Genomic DNA, 23,779 nt, shown 5'->3' on the forward strand with positions numbered 1-23,779 from the left:
GGTTCAATCCCAGGGTCAGAATCTCCCCTGGAGGAGGAAATGGCAACCCACTCCAGTATTCTTGCCTGGAAAATCCCATGGAGAGAGGAGCCTGGCAGGTTATAGTCCATGGGGTCGCAAAAAAGTCAGACAGAACTTAGCAACAACAACAAATTCCATTTTATCAACATACCATGATATATTTTCTCATTCTTTATGTAGTTGTAGTTGTTAGATATAGTCATTGCTAATATCTCCATCAGTCTGTGGCATGTCCTTTTATTCTCATGATATTGTCTTTTAATAATTAGAAAATCTTAATTTTAATGAAGCCCAAATTATTTTTTTCTTTTATGGTAAGTTTTCAAGGGATAGTGACTTACTTAGCTTTGTTTATACACCCCAGCACCCACTTCCTGACACAGGCTGTGCTTGATAAACACCTGATCACATTTGATGAATTTAATCCATCTTTCCCAGATCATTTCAAATTCTATTTTCTCTATGAAATCTTTTCTCACCATCTTATTCCCAATAGCATTGTCTTTCTCAGACTATTTTGTCCTATAAGTGTTTCTCAATCATTTTATTTATATCTTCTGACCATAAACAGTTTGCAAAGCTGTTAATACAGAGAATGTTTAGGGGGAAGTTTTATTCTCTCTTCTTCCTGTTTCTGTGAAGAGATTAGCCTCCAATCTCAGGAAGAAATAGTTTTGGAGTACAGTAAGTCCTTTAAATAGGAATCTTCAAATTGTGAACTTTCAAAAATGCAAATGTATATTTGCATGTCCCATAGATTACATGTCCCATGTCACATTAGTTGATGTGCCTGGCATACATTGTCACATGTGTGAATCCTCTACACAAGGCTGTGCTTTTGTATACTCCACTGTACAGTACTCTAGACTACAGTAGTACAGTATCTTTATTTCAAGCCCAGGATGTTCGGAAGCAAGAGGGTAGATAGAAATGAATCCAGGAAGAAATCAGAGCCTGTGCCATCAACATAAAGCATAAGTGAAACTGCAGCTTGTCATCCACCTCCCATTGTGGATGATCCTTCAGCTGTACCATCTCCCACCTCCTCTCCCAATCAGTAATTCTTCTTGTCTGTTCACTCAGTGCCAGCCCCTGTTTGCCAACCATTGTACTGTACTACTGTACTTTTCAAGGTACTGTACAGTAAGATTAAAAACATTTTTATTTTTGTGTTTGTCTTTTATGTATTATTTGTGTGAAAAGTATTATGAGTCTATTATAGTCCAGTACTATATAGCCGATTGTGTTAGTTGGGTACCAAGACTAACTTTGTTGGCCTTATGAATAATCTGGACTTACGAGAAGGCTCTCAGAATGGAACTTGCTCCAGTCTATGGGACCTACTGTACTATTTCTGCCTCCTCTCTTCATCCTCTTATTTTCCCTCTTTTCTGTGCTCATTCACCTGAGAAGTAACTAAGTTTGGGTGAAATAGAAACAGTACAGAAGACAGCTCACTCTGTGGACAGCTGGACAGTGAAAACCAAGTTTTCATTCTCTTCTTCTAGCTGATACACACATTGGTAAGAATGTTAGGCTCTGCTACAGCTTTTCTGCCTATATAGTTAGCTGACTAAACTTCTCTATCTGCAACTGGTTGGGGACATTGCATTCTTACAAATTCTTACGTTCAAGGTGTCAAAGGCTGATGTGACTCTCCTTCAATAACTGCAATAAAATAATAAAAGTGAATTGATTGCTAATAGTAAAGGAGGGACAGTCTCTCCAACCAGACTGCTGATGTTTTACACAGTAAATGCAGAGTTAAGGGACTGATGGCTTTGCAGAAGTTTAGAGTGAAGACATTGTCTGTGGAAGTCTGGTTACTTGGTTGTGGCTGTTACTTGGCTGCTGCTGTGGTGTATTTACTGAGGTGAGTCTGTGATTGGCTGACTTTCGATAAAGGGATTAAAACCGATTGGCTGGTTTCTAAAAGTTATTAATGGAGGTGAGTTGATGGCTTGAATAGGTTTCAAGCAGCATTGGAGAGCCACTTATAGGGGTATGGAAATTTGTTTTTATTTCCCTATTCAGCATTACCAATGATAAAATCTGTATTGTCCTTTTATTATCTTTAGGCTCCCTATGTACATTTTTTCAACTGGAAGGCTGGCAAAGAATCCGCCTGCAATGCGGGAGACCTGGGTTTGATCCCTGGGTTGGGAAGATCCCCTGGAGAAGGGAAAGGCTACCCACTTAGTATTCTGGCCTAGAGAATTCCATGGACTGTAGTCCATGGAGTCACAAAGAGTCGGAAACAACTGAGTGACTTTCCTTTCCCTTTCAGAAGCTGGAGAGAGGAAGGCGGTGACTAGTGATTCCAAACTTTCCCAGTCAGAGGGGAGTAGGGCTGGAAAAGGCCATGTTATAGCAGGAAGGAATTTGAGTTCATTCCATTTAGAAAGCTTTGGAACATTTTAAAACAATGCAACCACTTCTTCAAGAATAAAAATTAGATGAAACCTAATATAACCTATGGGCTAGTGTCTACCTCCCCTTTGTCTAGGTTGCAGTGGGAAAACAGACATTTTGGTCTTCAGTTCAGTTCAGTTCAGTTCAGTCACTCAGTCCTGTCTGATTATTTGCGACCCCATGAATTGCAGCACACCAGGCCTCCCTGTCCATCACCAACTCCCAGAGTTCACTCAAACTCATGTCCATCGAGTCAGTGATGCCATCCAGCCATCTCATCCTCTGTCATCTTCTTCTCCTCCTGCCCCCAATTCCTCCCAGCATCAGAGTCTTTTCCAGTGAGTCAACTCTTTGCATCAGGTGGCCAAAGTATTGGAGTTTCAGCTTTAGCATCATTCCTTCCAAAGAAATCCCAGGACTTATCTTCTTTAGAATGGACTGGTTGGGTCTCCTTGCAGTCCAAGGGACTCCCAAGAGTCTTCTCCAACACCACAGTTCAAAAGCATCAATTCTTCGACACTTAGCTTTCTTCACAGTCCAACTCTCACTCCATACATGACCACTGGAAAAACCATAGCCTAGACTAGACAAATCTTTGTTGGCAAAGTAATGTCTCTGCTTTTGAATATGCTATCTAGGTTGGTCATAACTTTCCTTCCAAGGAGTAAGCATCTTTTAATTTCATGGCTGCAGTCACCATCTGCAGTGATTTTGGAGCCCAAAAAAATGAAGTCTGACACTGTTTCTACTGTTTCCCCATCTATTTCCCATGAAGTGATGGGACCAGATGCCATGATCTTTGTTTTCTGAATGTTGAACTTGAAGCCAACTTTTTCACTCTCCTCTTTCACTTTCATCAAGAGGCTTTTTAGTTCCTCTTCACTTTCTGCCATAAGGGTGATGTCATCTGCATATCTAAGGTTATTGATATTTCTCCTGGCAATCTTGATTCCAGCTTGTGCTTCTTCCAGCCCAGCGTTTCTCATGATGTACTCTGCATAGGAGTTAAATAAGCAGGGTGACAATATACAGCCTTGACGTACTCCTTTTCCTATTTGGAACCAGTCTGTCGTTCCATGTCCAGTTCTAACTGTTGCTTCCTGATCTGCATATAGGTTTCTCAAGAGGCAGGTCAGGTGGTCTGGTATTCCCATCTCTTGAAGAATTTTCCACAGTTTATTGTGATCCACACAGTCAAAGGCTTTGGTATAGTCAATAAAGCAGAAATAGATGTTTTTTTGGAACTCTCTTGCTTTTTCCATGATTCAGCGGATGTTGGCAATTTGATCTCTGGTTCCTCTGCCTTTTCTAAAACCAGCTTGAACATCAGGAAGTTCACGGTTCACATATTGCTGAAGCCTGGCTTGGAGAATTTTGAGCATTACTTTACTAGTGTGTGAGATGAGTGCAATTGTGCAGTAGTTTGAGCATTCTTTGGCATTGCCTTCCTTTGGGATTGGAATGAAAACTGACCTTTTCCAGTCCTGTGGCCACTGCTGAGTTTTCCAAATGTGCTGGCATATTGAGTGCAGCACTTTCACAGCATCATCTTTCAGGATTTGGAATAGCTCAACTGGAATTCCATCACCTCCACTAGCTTTGTTTGTAGTGATGCTTTCTAAGGCCCACTTGACTTCACATTCCAGGATGTCTGGCTCTAGGTCAGTGATCACACCATCGTGATTATTTGGGTCGTGAAGATCTTTTTTGTACACTTCTTCTATGTATTCTTGCCACCTCTTCTTAATATCTTCTGCTTCTGTTAGGTCCATACCATTTCTGTCCTTTATCGAGCCCATCTTTGCATAAAATGTTCCCTTGGTATCTCTAATTTTCTTGAAGAGATATCTAGTCTTTCCCATTCTGTTGTTTTCCTCTATTTGCGTTGATTGCTGAGGAAGGCTTCTTATCTCTCCTTGCTATTCTTTGGAACTCTGCATTCAGATGCTTATATCTTTCCTTTTCTCCTTTGCTTTTCGCTTCTCTTCTTTTCACAGCTATTTGTAAGGCCTCCCCAGACAGCCATCCCTGTTAAGATGGTTAGGGGGAAGCTGTTTTTTGGTGCCTCTTGATCTTTTGTCTCGATTCTGACTCCACCTGAATCACAGCTCCCTTTGCTATCGGTCACCTTCAGGGAGCTCTAGGCACAGGCCCTGGTGAGATGTGGTGCCCTCTGCTGGGCCCAGGTCAACAGGGAGAATGCGGCGAAGTTAACTGTTGATTCTACCGTGCTTTGCCTTCAGCCTCTGAAGCTCCGACATGCTGGGTGATCAGGTGTTCTGACTTTCCACACAGACAGGAGTTAAAGAGCCTTTTCCGGAGTCCAGTGGGGAAAGCACCATAAAGGCAAAACCTCTCTGAAAGATGCCCTTGAATTCCACTCCCCTTCCTTCCTGGCTCCCCTGCCCTCAGAATTACCTCTACCTGTGCTGCGCCTTTCCTACTAAGGAAATTTCCGGTGATTCTCAGACACTCATCTCGCTCCAGGGTGAGACTTTTCTCTCTGAATTCCTCTGTTCCCTATAATTGAATCATCTGGCCTTGTCCTATGCTTCAAAAATTAAATGTTTATAACTCACTCAGAATGTTGTGAAGATGCAGGTTCTGATGTACTTGGTCTTGGTATGGACTTGAGAGCTTTCATTTCCCACAAGTCCCCAGGTGATGGTATTCCTGTTGATTTCCCACTCCTGTTTGCATAGGAAGGTTCTCATAACATGCTAGGTAAGGGATTCATCAGAACAAACAGGGAAGACTGCCACCATGATCAAGTTCCATTGACAAGGGGATCTAGCCCTTCAAGGGGACTCTGGGCTGGGCTGAGGCTCTGCAGATCTTGTCCTCCTTGTGACCTGTTACTCTGAGCTATAGGCATCAGGGCTGCATTATGATATTAATGGGCTGCACGCATGTTTGCTTTGTGGACACCTTCCTCCATAAAAATATCGACATTTTATGATTGGTACAAAGATGAATATTGTCTAGGCTAAATTTACATTACATAATGTAAAATGAGTAAGCCGGAAACCTCAAATACTGTTGAGAAACCAGAAGGGGGAGCTCTCACACCCTTGACATAGCTGAGTCCAACAGGAAGAAGAAATACCCCCTCTTTGTTTCTTGGAAGGACTCAGCCAATGAAAAGCTGGGAACCCTCTGTTTCCTCTAGCCTTCCCAGCTCCCTTTTCCTGTCTACAAAGCACTTTCTTTCCCTTGCCTTTTGGAAACTGGCATGTGACTCACCAAACTGCAATTCTCTGCTGATTCTGAATAAACCCATCTTTACTGGAGAAATGCCTGGCAGTCTACTTGTGTAAGATCAACAATAATATTGTACATATATTTTTCTATTGATTTTAAAAGAAATGAAAATGAGGACTTTCCTGATGGTCCAGTGGTTAAGAATCTGCCTGCCAATGCAGGGGACCCAGTTCAGTCCCTGGTATTGGAAGATTCCACATGCCACAGGGTAACTAAGCCTGAGCGCTACAACTACGGAGCCTGCAAGCTGCAACTACTGAAGCCTGCCCCCTCTAGAGCCTATGCTCCACGACAAGAGAAGCCACTGCCATGAGAAGCCTGAGCACTGCAGCTAGAAAGTATTCTCTGCTTGCCACAACTAGGGAAAGCCCTCACACAGCAAAGAAGACCCATCAAAGCCAAACATAAATATTTTTTTTAAAAAAAGAGAGATGAAAATGAAAACATTTCGGTGAGGCCCTAAAAGTGCTATAGGCCCTAGGCATCATGCCTAATGTGTCTAATGTGTAAGTCATCCCTGTGGGCCTGCCTGTTCGACCAACCACACACATCTGCCATGAGAAAAGTACTTCTCAGACATGGAGCTGTCAAAATTCCTAAGAAGGATAAAAATATTTTCCAACTGCCTTAAATTTGTAAAGCATCTCCCTTTCTGCGGCACTACATTAATACTCTTCCTTGGACAGCAAGGAGATCAAACCAGACAATCTAAAGGGAGATCAACCCTGAATATTTCACTGGAAGGACTGATGCTGAAGTTGAAACTCCAGTATTTTGGTCATCTGATTAGAAGAGATAACTCATTGGAAAAGTCCTTGATGCTGGGAAAGATCAAGGGCAGAAGAAGAGGACGTCAGAGGATGAGATGGCTGGACATCACCGATGTAATGAACATGAATTTCGGCAAACTCTGGGAGATGGTGAGGGACAGGGATGCCTGGCCTGCTGCAGTGCATGGGGTCGCAAAAAGTAGTACATGACTGGGTGACTGAACAACAACAACGTGAATATTCAGCACAGGAATTAATTCAATTTCATTCCCCTCCCTGCTGCTTTCCAAATTATGCTCATTTGGATTTGTTATGAATTAAAGAAAAGAGTATATTTTAATGGCTGCTCCCTTAATTACCAAAAAAAAAAAAAGAAAAAAAAGAGGTTTGAAGCTCTTATTCTGGGAAGAACTTGATTATATTTTTAGTCAAGGGACTGTGGTTCTACAGGTGTTTTGTTCTTACAGTTATAATCATCTGTAAAACAGATGCAAGTGGAGTTACTCTCGTTGATGTAGGAGCTGGGGTCTCATCTGCACAGCTCACACCACCCTAGAGGCCTCTGACACCTCTGAGGAATACCATGACGACTCTGCAGAAGCCAATTTGGGAGCCACCAATTTAGTCCATAAGCCCCATCGCACTTCACATATAAGGAACCAGAGGGCCAAAGAATATGATTGTGTCTTCTGTTTTTTAAATTATAAACTTTGATGTGTTTCCAGGTATTAGAACTAGCCTGATTATTCTAGAATTAGAATAGAAATAGCCTGCCTTTTACCTTGGATACTTGCCTTCCTTCCAGACAGAATGGTTACTCACTTTGTTACTCTGAATGGTTTTGATCCCAGAACCACACCCTGATTTCCTGCAGAAAAAAAGACCGGAATGGAATTGTCAAGGCAAACAATGCCCTGCTACCCAGGAAGAGATAATAATAGCACATAGGCACTTAGAACAACTCGGCTCAAGCCTAGTTCTAAACACTCGACCCGGGTTAACTCTATAAGCTTTTCATGGTGGTGCTGTGAGGTGGGTGCCATCTTTTCCATGCTTCAAGCACAGAGAGTTTCAGGATCTTGCTCAGGGTTCCTGGTTACTCAGTTGTGGAGTCAGGCCATGGACCCAGCCAGTCTGCCTCTAGAGTCTGGTTCTTAAACCCTCTGTTATGGGGATAGCTCAAAAAGTTGCTATTACAGTATTGACATTTTCTGACTCAGAGAACAGATTTTCTTCCCCTTTCTTTTTCACTCAGTTTCTGCTGCCTCTCCAAGAAACTGAGAAATCTTCAAAACATTCTTCCCTGTCTACTGATACTATATGACTTAGTCTCTCAAAATCCATTTCAAATAAGAACTTCAGGTCATGATCCTAATTATTTCTTATTTTTGTGCTCCTGGGAGTAGAACAGAACAGGGTTTGTGGCTTAGGGTGGAGCTCCCGGAGACTTCTGTGGCATCACAGTGAGAGCCAGGGTTAAGCTGTCTCTGGTCCTCAGAGTCCTTGCTATAGTCGTGTCTGACTCTGTGACTCTATGGACTGTAACCTGCTAGGCTTCTCTGTCCATGTAATTTTCCAGGCAAGAATACTGGAGTGGGTTGCCATTTCCTACTCTAGGGATCTCCTCAACCCAGGGGTCAAACCCATGTCTCTTTTGTCTCCTGCATTGGCAGGTAGATTCTTTACCATTGCATCACCTGGGAACCCTGAGTACTCTTTTTTTTTTTTTTTTTAATTTGAGGATAATTGTTTTACAATGTTGTGTTGGTTTCTACCACACATCAACATAAATCAGTCATAGTATACACATGTCCTCTCCCTCTTGAACCTCTCTCCCACCTCCTACCCCATCCCACCCGTCTAGGTTATCACAGAGCACCAGGCTGAGCTCCCTACACTATACAGCAACTTCCCATTAGCTATCTGTTTTACACATGGTAATGTGTATATTTCAAAGCTACTCTCTCAATTCATCCCACACTCTCTTTCCCCTGTTGTGTCCCTAAGTCTGTTCCCTATGTTTGAGTCTCTATTCCTGCCCTGCAAATAGGTTTATCAGTACTGAGTCCTCTTATGTGCAGAGTATATCATGCAAAATGCTGGGCTGGATGAATCACAAGCTGGAATCAAGACCGATGGAAGAAATATCAACATCAGATATGCAGATGTTACCACTCTATTGGCAGAAACTGAAGAGGAACTAAAGAGCCTCTTGATGAGGGCGAAAGAAGAGAGTGAAAAAGCTGGTTTAAAACTCAACATTAAACAAAGATCATAGCATCTGGTCCCATCACTTCATGGCAAATAGGAGAAAAAGTGGAAGAAGTGACGGATTTTATTTTCTTGGGCTCCAAAATCACTGTAGATGGTGACTGCAGCCATAAAATTAAAAGACACTTACTCAGAAATGTATGACAAATCTAGACAGCATATTAAAAAGCAGAGACATCACTTAGCTGGCAAAGGTCTGGATAGTCAAAGCTATGGTTTTTCCAGTAGTTATGTACAGATGTGAGAGTTGGACCATAAAGAAGGCTGAGCACCAAAGAATTGATGCTTTTGAATTGTGGTGCTTCTCAGAGAAGACTCTTCAGAGTCCCTTGGACAGCAAGGAGATAAAATCAGTCAATCCTAAAGGAAATCAGTCTTGAATATTCATTGGAAGTTCTGATAATGAAGTTGAAGCTCTAATACTTTGGCCAGTGATGCAGAGTGGACTCATTGAAAAAGACCCTGATCCTGGGAAAGATTGAAGGCAAAAGGAGAAGGGAGTGGCAGAAGATGAGTTAGGTAGCAGCACCAACTCAATGGACATGAATTTGAGTGAACTCAAGGAGATAGTGGAGGACACAGGAGCCGGGCATGCTGTAGTCCATGGGGTTGCCAACAGTCAGACATGACTTAGCAACTGAACAACAAACAGCACCACCTATGTTGATGTCTTCCCATCTCTGGGAAGCAGTTGCATGTTCAGACAGAAGACAGTCTCTGGGGCCAAGCTGCTTAAATTTAATAACTATCCTATTACACCCTTGGAGACACTGAGTAAGTGATTAGTTTTCTTATCAGTCAAATGAAAATAATTGTAGCACCTACCCACTTAGCTGTTGTGTGGAATGAATGATGCAATGTTCATAAAGCATTTTAAAATGGTATCTGGTTCATAGCGACGGGACTAATAAATAGCATCTATTGTGAAAAGATGATTGGCAGTAGAAGACAAAGTGATTTCTTGTTATCATATGAGCATTTTTCAAAACTATAATCCTTGACATATCTATCACTACCATACTGGATCCCTTTCTGTTGTATAATCAAAGGAATACAGATATTCTTGGACACAGAATAAAAGTTCTCATCCACATTTGTCCCTTACAGTTCATGAGGACAAAGCAGAAGCCAAATTTGCAACATTAGCTTCCTGGGAGTTGTCAACCTAACTCACTCTGCTCACTCCACTGTTTGTTAATCATGGTAGTCTGGGCAATGTTACCCAGTCATATCCGATTCACTTGTTTTGCCTCTAACAGTGGAAAACTCACTTATTACTCTATGGATGGACACTCCTAACTCAGTGTTCAGTTTTCTTCCACATCCTGCCTCATCACATTAGGTTCCTGACTTTGTCCTGTCTTGTCCAAGATTCTGCAACACTCCTAAATGATTCCCTTTTACAGCCTGGCCTTCCTGCTTTGCCCATTTTCTTTTCCTTAAGATTTTTTTTTACTGTGAAAAGTACCACACATAAACCATGTTGTGAGAGACACTGTGATGTGCTGTCTGGTCCCTTTCAGGAATAAAGGATCTAGTCCCAGGTGCTAGGAGCATGGTCAGTAAAAAGCCCTTAGATTTTGCTGCCCCACTCCCCCACCTCCCGTGGATGGCCGCAGCAGAAGACAGCTGCTTTGCTCTCAAGGTCAAGACCTTCTCCCAAGGGTGGCTAGCATCCAGTGACTACTCAGTGTAGTTACAGAAAGACCTGCGCCCTCCCCCCAAGTCAGGACAACTCTGGAGGGACATTTCTGTTTCAAAACTCTCTGATGGTTGGCTGAGACTGAGAGAGTCATTTCCTAGGCAGGTTGATTCCTCCTGCCGCTTAAGAGAGATAAAAATGTCTGACACTTGTAGGCTATTTCCTCTATTTGGAGACCCCTCTCTCCTTGGGGACCCCTAGATTTCCTATCAACCTGCCTAGGAAATGACTCTCTCATTTACATATTAAAAAGAAAAACAAAAGCCCCAAAGCCAAAAATCTTCCTAGGCTGCCTGCATAGGTGGTAACCAGTAATGCAAGTCTCCCCTATCTTGGTTATGGCTTAAAGTTTGATTTACTTAACCCCTGCTGCTGTTAAGTCACTTCAGTCGTGTCCAACTCTGTGTGACCCCATAGACAGAAGCCCACCAGGCTCTGCCGTCCCTGGATTTCTCCAGGCAAGAATACTGGAGTGGGTTGCCATTTCCTTCTCCAATGCATGAAAGTGAAAAGTGAAAGTGAAGTCGCTCAGTCGTGTCCGACTCTTCGCGACCCCATGGACTGCAGCCTACCAGGCTCCTCCGTCCATGGGATTCTCCAGGCAACAGTACTGGAGTGGGTTGCCACCCCTACTCTCCTACAAATCAAATCACCCAACAAATTGCACAGACTGGATGAATCATTTCCAGGCTGGTGGAGCCCTGTGATAATCCTCAAAATTACTGTGACAAAGACCAGAAAAGTGACTAATGGTTAATTACTAGGTGAGTAGAATCTTTTGGAAAGTAATGGACATTTCAATATAGTGATGTTTTCTTCAAAATTTTGGCTCTAAGTATTTGTGTATCAAAAGGAAAAGCATTACTATTTCAAAAAGAGAAACTATCCTTGATGAAGAGCATGAAGAACATGTAACAGTTTTCAGAGTGTTTTTACACAAGTAAAAATGTGTATATTTGTCCAAATGCATTCTGTTATATACTATGTCATTCAAACATCTTTAAGACTGTGGGCTTTGAATTCACACTGCATCAATTCAGATATTTGGCTCCATCACTTATTTCAGGCAAATTCCTTAATCTTTACAAGCCTCAGTCTACTCATCTGTAAAATGGGATAATAGTATTAGTCTAAAAAATGAAATTGTCATTTTTATAGGTTATAGGCAGTCAAATATCAGCAATTTCCAATGGTAAACTTAATTCCTACTTCAAAAGGTTCTTGAGAGAATTACCTGAGATGTAACAGTCAAATGCTTGGAACATTCTTGATACTTAAGTTTCAATATACACCAACAATATATACCAACCAACCATGATGAATAGATACTATTTTATTCTCTTCAAGTCTTGAACATGTAATATAACAATTCAAAAATAATATTGCTTCCCTCCTGGCTGAGTGGTAAAGAATTCACCTGCCAATGCAGGACACATAGAATCGATCACTGTCAGGGAAGATCCCACCTGCTGCAGGGCAACTAAGCTCATGAGCCACAGCTACTCAGCCTGTGCTCTAGAGCCTGGAAGCTGTGACAACTGAGCCCACGTGCCACAACTACTGAGGCCCACCTGCTCTAGAGCTCATGCTCTGCAGCAAGAGAAGCCAACGCAAAAAGAAGCCCCCGCACTGCACCTAGAGAGCATTCCCTGCTTGCTGCCACTAGCAAAAAGCCTGTGCAGCAATGAAGACCCAGCATAGCCAAAATAAATAGATAAATTTTTTTTAAATTTTAAAAAACCCAAGAAACAAACTCAGATCAGGATCTGTCTTTCCTTTAAAAAAAAAATATACTACTGTTATCATGATTAGACACATGGATAGTAGGCCCACTTCTTGCTAGGCATATATATGATAGGTTTGACTTAGTCCTGCCTAAAGTCAAGAGAACAATCATCAAGTCAAGGCCTGGAATGGAGGTAGAATAGCACAATGCTTCATGGCAGGATTGGAGGAATACCAAAAATTGCACTCACTAAAAAGATCTCCTTAATCATCTCAACCATTTAAATATCCTCAACATTTATTCTTCTAGGCTTAGCACTGCATCTACCAGAGTCCACTTAAACAATTCAAATATCTTAATTACATTAACATATATACACAACAAGAGATTTGGTGAGAAATTGATTAAAAAAAACAGAAAGAGTGAGGTAAAAATGAGAAGAGTGAAAGACCAAAGTGAACTTCTCACTTGTCAAGATTGCATCAGGCCAGCTCTTGGCAGAAAGAGTCTCAGAAGCTCTTCTGTCTTAACATATTTTGAATTCATTGTATAAATAAATTTCTTGTAAAAGAAAGGAATAAAACAAGAACAGATAAACAGAAAGCAAAACAAAAAATTACACCTGAAATGAAATTTTTAGTAAGGGTTACAGAGTGGTATTTGATTCCATCCCTCTTGACTTTATGCAGCAAATGTTAATAGTATTTTTAACATTATTATATGTAAAGTGATTCTGAAAAGGAAGCCATATATCAGTAAATGGCATATATATATATTTTCTGTATTCAAACAGAAAGTAAAAGTAGTCTTACTGACCAGAATGAGGGCAGACTGATATATACTTTAAATGACTGATTTACAAAAATTACCATCAGGATCTGCTGTGTTTTTGATAACAAAAAAACAAACACTAACAAATATTTTTCTCTTCCAAAGAGAATTCAGGGCAGTACATACAATCTATAGCCTTATGCTTGCAACAGAAAACTGTTTGGTTTACATGCTTGGAATTTACATGTCATTGTTTACTTTCTGGAAATCTGACAAACACAGCCAGCAGAATGATGACAGTAAATTTTTACATGGGAGAAACCTTTCCAGGTTCTTTTAATAGGGATTTTATAAAGATTTTCATTTTACCTCATTCCCTCTCCTTTCTGGGCTTCCCTGGTGGCTCATCTGGTAAAGAATCCACCTGCAATGTGGGAGACCTGGGTTTGATCTGTGGGTTGGGAAGATCCCCTGGAGAAGGAACAGCTACCCACTCCAGTATTTTGGCCTGGGGAATTCCATGAACTGTATAGTCCATGGGGTTGCAAACAGTCAGACAAGACTGAGCGAGTTTCACTCCTCCTCTCTCCTTTCCATTTTCTATAGCACTAACATTATTTTAAACTTAGTATTTTTATTTTCATTCTTTCCCCACCTCTCTCCTCATTATTATGTATTGCCTCACTCATGACATTTTTAGGGAAATTAGTTTCTAAATTAATCCTCAGAAATAAAAGTGAACTGCTAATGCAGGAGACAGGGTTTTGATCCCTAGGTTGGGAAGATACCCTGGAGAAGGGAATGGCAACCCACTCCAGTATCCTTGCCTGGGAGATCCCATGGACAGAAGAGCCTGGCAGGCTACAGTCCATGGGGTTGCAAAGAGTCAGATATGACTGAGCAGTTAAAGAACAACAACAAAAACAAACAGGAAACAGTTCATCTAATTGGGAAAAGAGCAAATTAGAGTTGTCTGGAAGAGAAGCATGACCTCAGAGGTCCCTCATTTTTCTTCCTCTCTCAACTTAATTTTGCACAAGCACAGCTTTCCTGCTTAACCAGGAGGTTGTCAACTACTCTATAACCTACAGCCAATACAATACTACTTATTTTTTCTTCCTATACATATGACGTTTCTTTATAACACAACATATTATCTGGGTCCTAGCTACCAGCCACTTGTGGGTGAAGTTAGGTAAGAGTCTCCTGGAGTCCTCTGTGTCCTCAAGCAGATGAGCTTCCTTGGATGCCGTGACATCTGGTGTTCCGCCACTTACTGCTGTGTGATTTTGGGTGAGTTACTTAAAATCCTTGAACTTTAGTTTTCCTTGTCTGTAAATTAAATTAGGATGATAAAGTACCTGTCTTACAGGGCTTTTGGTGAGAAAATACTTGTTAAGCACTTTGTAAATGATGACAGGAATGAGTATGATAACAATGACAATGAAGAAAATATTCCTGGACCACTTAAGCAGATTTTCAACTATATCTCTTAATTTGTCTGGGCCACAGGAGTGTCAGTGGAGAGAACTTGGCCATATTTGGTGTTTAGTCATATAGAGAAATGCTTGATGTACTCATGGGAGAACAGGTTTAGGGAAATCAGATTAAAAGGAGGGCAATGGGATTTTTGAAATAAAAATCTTTACAAGGGAGTAGAGGGTTCCTATACTTAGGTCACTTAGGTCAAAGTCTGAGTTAGAAGGTAAAAGAAGATTTCAAATACAATGTGTGGCTGCACATGAACCTACCTGACATAGAAACAATCCCACCAGGCTGCTAAGTATGAATTTTATCTTTAGGGATCCAAAGAATTCTGCTGTAGGACTCCCTCTAAAGAGCTTAACAGGAAAGAGAGAAGAAAGCATTGATTAGTCACTGCCTTCTGGGAGCTAACAAACAAGAATAGACACATGTAAGGGAACTATAGGTGTAGCAAAAGAAACATGAATGTATAAAGTACTAATATATTTACATGATATGTAAATCAAAGGTAAAGGTATTTTAGAAACAGAGCCCATATGATTAGTTTCATAAGATTACCAAAAGAATATTGGTTATGGTGAAAGACAGATGTCAGGTCTCATTTGGAATTAGTGAGCTTGGAATATTTATTTTAGAGGTCGGGACAATTTTATTTTAGGACTTAACCTACTTTAGATTATCAATGGAAGCTGGATCAAGGGAAAGGATCCTGGGTCTTGTGGGATGAATTGTGTCCCCCAAAAAGATATGTGGAAGTTCAACCCCCAGCACCTGTAACTGTGACTTTGTTTGGAAATAAGGTCTTTGTAGATGTAATCAAGTTAAGATAAAGCAACTAGGGTAGGTACTAATCCAATATGATTGCTGGAAGAGAAGGAAAACATCATGTGAAGAGACACAGGGTGAATGCCGTGTGATGATAGAGGCAGAGATTGTAGTGATGTAGCTGTAAACCGAGGACCACCAGGGATTTATGGCCACCACTGGAAGACAGAGAGGTGAGAAAGGCTTCTACTCAGCTTTAGGGCATAGCCCTGGCTACACATGATTTTGGACTTCTAGCTGCCTGACTGTGAGAGAATAAATTTCTGTTGTTTTAAGTCATCTAGTCTGTGGTATTTTGTTATGGCAGCCTTATATACTTAGGTATGCTCTAGGCAATAAGTATTGTCACCATTAATTCACTATTAAAGATTTACTATTACTGTTCTTTTTAGGAGGCTAGCTATAGCTTTTGAAAGTCATTTTTAAAACCTTGAATGTGCCCTTATAAATACATTTTCAGTTAACAGCTGATCTTGATAACCAAGTTAATAGTTGCTCTATTCTGTGTCTGTAAAGAGACTTTATTTACTACGGTAATTTTTCACTGGTCCACCTATAATCTCTCCACTTCCAGCTTCTACACTGCCACTCGTTTCTACCTCAGGGATGTTTGATATTCAGTTTTGGTATCCCTTCTAATGTACCTACCATTTTAAATCTGTAATCTGTTACATGTGGGGTTTGTTGACCCTGGGGTACTAAGTACAGGCAGTTTTGTATATCATATTGTTTCTTAAACTCCCACAAGCAAAACATTTCATTATTGTGGGTTTCCCTTCTGGTTCTGACATTTTAGGTGGAGTTCTTGTTTTTTTAAGGTTTTCTCACAATTTTAATGAAAATGCAAATGTAAAGTGATCTTATTCAGTCAGGTCCCATGTAAGGCATTATAAATGAAGCCCACTCCAAGATAGGAACTCTATATTTGCTTTTAATCTCTGATGCTTATGCAAGTCATTAAAACTTACGAGTTCTGTCTTTGTCACTGTAAGATTAGCACAACATGAAGAATGATTTTCTTTGGAGACTGAGAATCATCTCGAGCCGCAGAGACTCTTGAGGCTTAATCTGTAAATAAGAATTAAGAGAAGCCTCAGTTAAATACAGTTGGGCAACCAGAAGGGGGAGTTCCCATGCCCTGCAACAACAGCAGGGCCCAGCAAGCCCCAAGAAAGACTTCTCTTCTGGTAAGGACTCAGTCAATGAAAAACCATGGACTCTTTGTTTACTACACACCTCCCTAATGCCTTTTCCCTCTATAAAAGATTTCTTTTTCCCTTGCCCTGTGGCTCTCCATGGTTGCAGAATTGTAATTCTCTACTGATGCCATTGGAAGGACTGATACTGAAGCTGAAGCTGAAGCTCCAATACTTTGGCCACCTGATGCTAAGAGCCAACTCACTGGAAAAGACCCTGATGCTGGGAAATATTGAAGGCAGGAGGAGAAGGGGGTGACAGAGGATGAGATGGTTGGATGGCATCACCAATTCAATAGACAGGAGTTTGAGCCAACTCTGGGAAATACTGAAGGACAGGGAAGCCTGGCTTGCTGCAGTCCATGAGGTTGCAAGGAGTCAGAGATGACTGAGCAACTAAACAACTGATGCCAAATAAACTCCTCTTTGCTGAGAAATATCTGGCAGTCTGTTTCAGGTCAACAGATCCTAACTCTTATTACATTGGAAAGCCACTGCTCTGGTTCCTTTATATGCAGGTTTTCATCACCACATCTGTTATGTAAAAGTTGAGGCCTGCTTTAGTCAAAAGTAGATTGAATTTTGCATCCAGTTCTGTTCCTCCCTTTTCAGAATTCCTTTTCTGTCAATAGCTTCCTATTTCTTACTCTCTTTACCTCTTGGGATCTGCTTTCTCTTTGAAAATCTGACAGACTAATACAGTCAACAGAGTAATGAGAATTTCTGCACAGAAGAAACCTTAACAGGTGCTTAAAAGTTTTTTTTTTTAATTTTTATTTTTTAATTTTTTTTTTATTGAAGTATAATTGCTTTACAGAATTTTGTTGTTTTCTGTCAAACCTCAACATGAATCAGCCATAGGTATAGATATATCCCCTCCCTTTTGAACCTCCCTCCCATCTCCCTCCCAATCCCACCCCTCTAGGTTGATACAGAGCCCCTGTTTGAGTTTCCTGAGCCATACAGCAAATTCCCATTGGCTATCTATTTTACATATGGTAATATCAGTTTTCATGTTACTCTTTCTGTACAACTCACCCTCTCCTCCCCTCTCCCCAGGTCCGTAAGTCTATTCTCTATGTCTGTTTCTCCACTGCTGCCCTGTAAATACATTCTTCAGAACCATTTTTCTAGATTCCATATATGTGCATTAGAATATGATATTTATCATTCTCTTTCTGACTCACTTCACTCTGTATGATAAGTTCTAGGTTCATCCACCTCATTAGAACTGACTCAAATGTGTTCCTTTTTTATGGCTGAGTAATATTCCATTTGTATATGTACCACAACATCTTTATCCTTCATCTGTTGATGGGCATCTAGGTTGCTTCCATGTTCTAGCTGTTGTAAATAGTGCTGCAATGAACAATGGGATACATGTGTCTTTTTCAATTTTAGTTTCCTCAGGAAATATGCCTAGGAGTGGGATTGCTGGGTCATCTGGTGGTTTTATTCCTAGTTTTTAAAGGAATTGCCATACTGTCTTCCATAGTGGCTGTCTCAATTTACATTCCCACCAACACTGCACGAGCATTCCCTTTTCTCCACACCCTCTCCAGCATTTGTTTTGTAGACTTTTTGATGATGGCCATTCTGACTGGTGTGAGGTGATATCTCATTGTGGTTTTGATATGCATTTCTCTAATAATGAGTGATGTTGAGCATCTTTCATGTGTTTGTTAGCCACCTGTATGACTTCTTTGGAGAAATGTCTATTTAGGTTTTTTTTCTCACTTTTTGATTAGGTTGTTTGCTTTTCTGGTATTGAGTTGTATGAGCTACTTGTATATTTTGGAAATTAATCCTTTGTCAGAAAAATCCTTTGTCAAAAAAATCCTTTGTTTCATTTGCTATTATTTTCTCCCATTTGCAGGGTTGTCTTTTCACCTTGTTTATCGTTTCCTTTGTTGTGCAAAAGCTTTTAAGTTTAATCAGGTCCCACTTGTTTACTTTTGTGTTTATTTCCATTACTCTAGGAGCTGGGTCACAGAGGATCTTTCTTTGATTCATGTCATTGAGTGTTCTATGTTTTCCTCTAATAGTTTTATAGTTTCTGGTCTTACATTTAGGTCTTTAATGCATTTTGAGTTTATCTTTGTGTATGGTGTTAGGAAGTGTTCTAATTTCATTCTTTTACATGTAGATGTCCAATTTTCCTAGCACCATTTATTGAAGAGGCTGTCTTTGCCCTATTGTATATTCTTGCCTCCTTTGTCAAAAATAAGGTACCCATAGGTGCACGGTGTTATTTTATTATACAGTAATGTTTGCTGTAGGCTTATCATATATGGCCTTTACTATGTTGAGGTAGGTTCCTTCTATGCCCATTTTTTTAAAATAATTTCTGGGCTTTTTATCTTGTTCCATTGGTTTTTATTTCTGTTTTTGTGCAAGTACTATACTATCCTGATAACTGTAGCTTTGTAGTATAATCTGAAGTCAGGAAGGTTGATTCCTCCAGCTCCATTCTTCTTTCTCAAGACTGATTTGGCTATTTGGGGTCTTTTGTGTTTCCATATGAATTGTGAAATTTTTTGTTCTAGTTCTGTCAAAAATGCCATTGGTAATTTGACAGGGATCACATTGAATCTGCAGATTGCATTTGGTAGTATAGTCATTTTCACAATATTGATTCTTCTACCCAAGAACATAGAATCTCTCTTTGTTTATGTCATCTTTTATTTCTTTCATCAGTGTCTTATAATTTTCTGTATACAGTTCTTTTGTCTCCTTAGATATGTTTATTCCTAGATATTTAATTCTTTTTGTTGCAATGGTAAATGTGATTGATTCTTTAATTTTTTATTTCTGATTTTTCATTGTTAGTATATAGAAATGCAAGTGATTTCTGTGTATTAATTTTATATCCTGCAACTTTGCTAAACTCACTGATGAGCTCTAGTAATTTTCTGACACTATCTTTAGGGTTTTCCATGTACAGTATCATGTCATCTACAAACACTGAGAGCTTTACTTCTTCTTTTCCAATCTGGATTCCTTTTATTCCTTTTTCTTCTCTGATTGCTGTAGCTAGGACTTCCAGAACTATGTTGAATAATAGTTGTGAAAGTGGATACCCTTGTCTTGTTCCTCATCTCAGGGGGAATGATTTCAGTGTTTCACCATTAAGAGTAATGTTTGCTGTAGGTTTATCATATATGGCCTTTGCTATGTTGAGGTAGGTTCCTTTTATGCCCATTTTTTGAAGAGTTTTAATCATAAATGGCTGCTGAATTTTGTCAAAGGCTTTTTCTGCATCTATTGAGATTATCATATGGTTTTTAGCTTTCAATTTGTTAATATGGTCTATCACATTGATTGATTTGCATATATTGAAGAACCCTTGCATCCCTGGAATAAACACAATTTGATCATGGTGTATGAGCTTTTTGATGTGTTGCTGAATTCTGTTTGCTAAAATTTTGTTGAGGACTTTTGCATCTATGTTCATCGGTAATAATGGCCTGTAGTTTTCTTCTTTTGTGTTGTCTTTGTTTTTGGTATCAGGGTGATGGTGGCCTTGTAGAATGAGTTTGGAAGTGTTCCTTCCTCTGCAATTTTTTGGAAAGAGTTTTAGAAGGATAGGCATTAGCTCTTCTCTAAATTTTTGATAGAATTCTCCTGTGAAGCAATCTGGTCCTGGGCTTTTGTTTTTGGGGAGAGTTTTGATTACAGCTTCAATTTCAGTGCTTGTAATTGGGTTGTTCATAATTTCTATTTCTTCCTGGTTCAGTCTTCAAAGATTGAACTTTTCTAAGAATCTGTCCATTTCTTCCAGGTTACCAATTTTATTGCCATATAGTTGTTCATAATAGTCCCTTATAATCCTTTGTATTTCTGCATTGTCTGTTGTAACCTCTCCTTTTTCATTTCTAATTTTGTTGATTTGATTCTTCTCTTTTTTCTTGATGAATCTGGCTAAAGGCCTGTCAATTTTATTTTCTCAAAGAACCAGCTTTTAGTTTTATTAATCTTTGCTATTGTTTCTTTCATTTCTTTTTCATTTATTTCTGCTCAGATCTTTATGATTTCTTTCCCTCTACTAATTTTGGGGGGATTTTTGTTTTTCTGTTTCTAGTTGTTTTAGGTGTAAAGTTAGGCTGTCTATTTGATGTTTTTCTTGTTTCTTGAGGTAGGATTGTATTACTATAAACTTCCCTCTTAGGACGGCTTTTGCTGCACCCCATAGGTTTTGAGTTGTCATATTTTCATTGCCATTTGTTTCTAGAATTTTTTTGATTTCCCTTTTGATTTCTTCAGTAACCTGTTGGTTATTTAGAAACGTGATGTTTAATCTCCATGTATTTGTGTTTCTTACAGTTTTTTTCTTGTAATTGATATCTAGTCTCATAGTGTTGTGGTCAGAGAAGATGCTTTCAATTTTCAGAGAGGAAGATTTCAATTTTCTTAAATTTACTGAGGTTTGATTTGTGACCCAATGTGGTCTATCCTGGAGAATGTTCCATGTGCACTCAAGAAGAAGGTATATTTTTCTGCATTTGGATGGAAAGTCCTGAAGATATTGAGATCCATCTCATCTAATGTATCATTTAAGACTTGCATTTCCTTATTCATTTTCTGTTCTGATGATCTGTGCATTGGTGTGAGTGGGGTGTTAAAGTCTCCTGCTATTTTTGTGCTACTGTCAGTTTCTTCCTTTATGTCTGTTAGTGTTTGTCTTATGTATTGAGGTGTTCCTATGTTGGGTGCATAGGTATTTACAACTGTTATGTCTTCCTCTTGGATTGATCCCTTGATCATCATGTAGTGTCCTTCTTTATCTCTTGTAATCTTCTTTATTTTAAGGTCTATATTGTCTGATATGAGGATTGCTACTCCAGCTTTCTTTTGCTTCCCATTTGCATGGAGTATATTTTTCTGTCCTCTCACTTTCAGTCTATATGTGTCTTGAGGTCTGAAGTGGGTTTCTTGTAGACAGTATATATATGGGTCTTGTTTTTGTATCCATTCAGCCAGTCTTTGTCTTTTGGTTGGAGCATTTAATCCATTTACATTTAAAGTAATTATTGATATATATGTTCCAGTGCAATTTTCTTAATTGTTTGGGGTTGATTTTGTATACCTTTTTTTTCCTCTTCTCTTTATTTATTGACTATATAAGTTCATTTAACATTTGTTATAAAGCTGGTTTGGTGGTACTGATTCTCTTAACTTTGGTAGTCTGTAAAGCTTTTTATTTCTCCAGCAATTTTGAATGAGGTCCTTGCCAGGTACAGTAATCTTGGTTGTAGATTTTTCCCTTTCAGTACTTTAAATATACCCTGCCATTCCCTCTGGTCTGCAGAATTTCTGCTGAAAGATCAGCTGTTAAGCATATGCGGTTTCCCTTGTATGTTACTTGTTGCTTGTCCCTTGCTGTTTTTAATATTCTTTCTTTGTTAGTTTGATTAGTGTGTGTCTTGGCATGTTTCTCCTTCAGTTTATCCTGTATGGGACTCTGTGCCTCTTGTACTTGATTGACTATTTTCTTTTCCATGTTGGGGAAATTTTCAACTATAATCTCTTCAAAAATTTTCTTATGCCCTTTCTTTTTCTCTTCTTCTTCTGGTAACCCTATAATTCAAATGTTGGTTTATAACAACAATAAAAAGTGTGACTGAATATACACATGTACATATATACCCATAAGCAAAATGAAAACAGTCCAGTGAAAATAAAGTACAATAGATTGACCTGGCGAACAAAGGAAACTCAACATTATATCTACTAGAATGAAACTAACTAAAGCACAAACTTGAAAACAAAACTAAAGCAAAGTGCCAACTGGGGAATAAGGCAATGAAAATAAAACTAACAAATATGTTGAGAGGAAAGGAGAGAAAGGACAGCTATGCAAAGTTAAATAGAGGTAGATGAAGAAGATTTATATACATTAAAGATTAACTGCAAGGGGAAAAGAACAGTAGGAAAGGCAAACAAAGGAATAAATGTAGGAAAAGTATAACAGGTTTAAGAAAATTTAAAATTAAACTTATAAAAAAGAGGAAAGAAAAAAAATGGAAGAAGAAAGAGAAAAGGAAAAAAAGGAAAACTCCACAGAACTGCGAAGGCCCAACATAGAGGCAGAGGTTTATAACAACAATAAAAAGTGTGACTGAATATACACATATATGTATACAACCATAAGCAAAATCAAAACAGTCCAACAAAAATAAAGTACAATAGATTGACCTGGCAAACAAAGGGAACCAAAAATTATCTCTACCAGAACAAATTTAACTAAAGCACAAACTGGAAAACAAAACTAAAGCAAGGTGCCAATTGGGGTATAATGCAATGAAAATAAAACTAACAAATATGTTGAGACTAAAGGAAAGAAAGAAAAGAAAGACAGATATGCAAAGTTAAATAGAGATAGATAAAGAAGATTTTATATATATTAAAGATTAACTACAAAGGGAAAAGAACAGTAGGAAAAGCAAACAAAGGAATAAATGTAGAAAAGATAATAATAATGGGTTTAAAAAAAAAAACAAACCACTCTCCAGAACTGCAAAAGCTCAACAGAGAGGCAGAGGTTTACAACAACAATAAAAAATGTGACTGAGAAAAAAAAGAAAAAAAAAAAGCTCAAAAGCTTAGTTAGATTTCATAGTGCCAATAAAATCGACAACTACAACAGAGGGGGGAAAAAAGAGAAAAAGAGAAAAAAAATCCAAACGAATCTACAGAACAAGTCAAAACATAAGAATAATAAATGTTTTTCTTGAGTCACGGCTGTTAGAGTCCTTTCCCTCGCTGGGAGTCACAGTCCATTTCACCTCCCTAGGATGCCCTCTATATAACACTGTGCTGATCTCTGGACCTGCTGTCGGGGCAGCTCAGATTCTAATTTGCTCCTACTCCTCTGTGTTCTTGCCTCCAATGTCCACAGCTATCAGAACTAGTGGGTTTTCTTTTGTGGGAGTTCTCAATGATGTTTTATATATTTCACGGACACAGAGTCTGCCTAGTTTATCGCGTGGATTTAATCTGCAGCTTGTACACCTGGTGGAAGGGTTTTGGGTCTTCTTCCTTAGTCACACCGCCCCTGGGTTTCAATTGCGGTTTTATTTCCACCTCTGGATATGGGTTGTTTCCTGGGGTTTGCTCCTGAGGCTGCCCTGGAGGACTTGGGTTTGCGCCTGTGTGCAGGTAGTGCAGCTGTTTGAGTTGCAGGGGTTCTGGCAGCACCAGGTACTCAGGGGAGTTGGTGGCTAAGGCAGCAGGAAATATAGTGCTCTAGAAGAGTATGTCAACCGGTATTGGCCCATACGCTCCAGTACTCTTGCCTGGAGAACCCCCTCCCTGACAGAGAAGCCTGGTAGGCCACAGT

At 39.5% G+C, this 23,779-nt stretch overlaps 1 long non-coding RNA gene across 4 annotated transcripts in view; it reads right to left on the reverse strand.

Moving 5' to 3' along the window:
* Positions 1-23,779, reverse strand: part of LOC102393989 — a 43,193-nt gene that overhangs the window by 12,196 nt on the left and 7,218 nt on the right. For all 4 annotated transcript variants that reach the window (XR_003110936.3, XR_006552760.2, XR_006552759.2 and 1 more), the window contains 2 exons: positions 16,213-16,312; positions 14,686-14,775 (listed from right to left, as the gene is read on the reverse strand). This is a non-coding gene — a long non-coding RNA (uncharacterized LOC102393989). The remainder of the gene's footprint in view (positions 1-14,685; positions 14,776-16,212; positions 16,313-23,779) is intronic.

Source organism: Bubalus bubalis, chromosome 8, assembly GCF_019923935.1.
Source record: "Bubalus bubalis isolate 160015118507 breed Murrah chromosome 8, NDDB_SH_1, whole genome shotgun sequence".
NCBI classification, from domain to species: domain Eukaryota; kingdom Metazoa; phylum Chordata; class Mammalia; order Artiodactyla; family Bovidae; genus Bubalus; species Bubalus bubalis.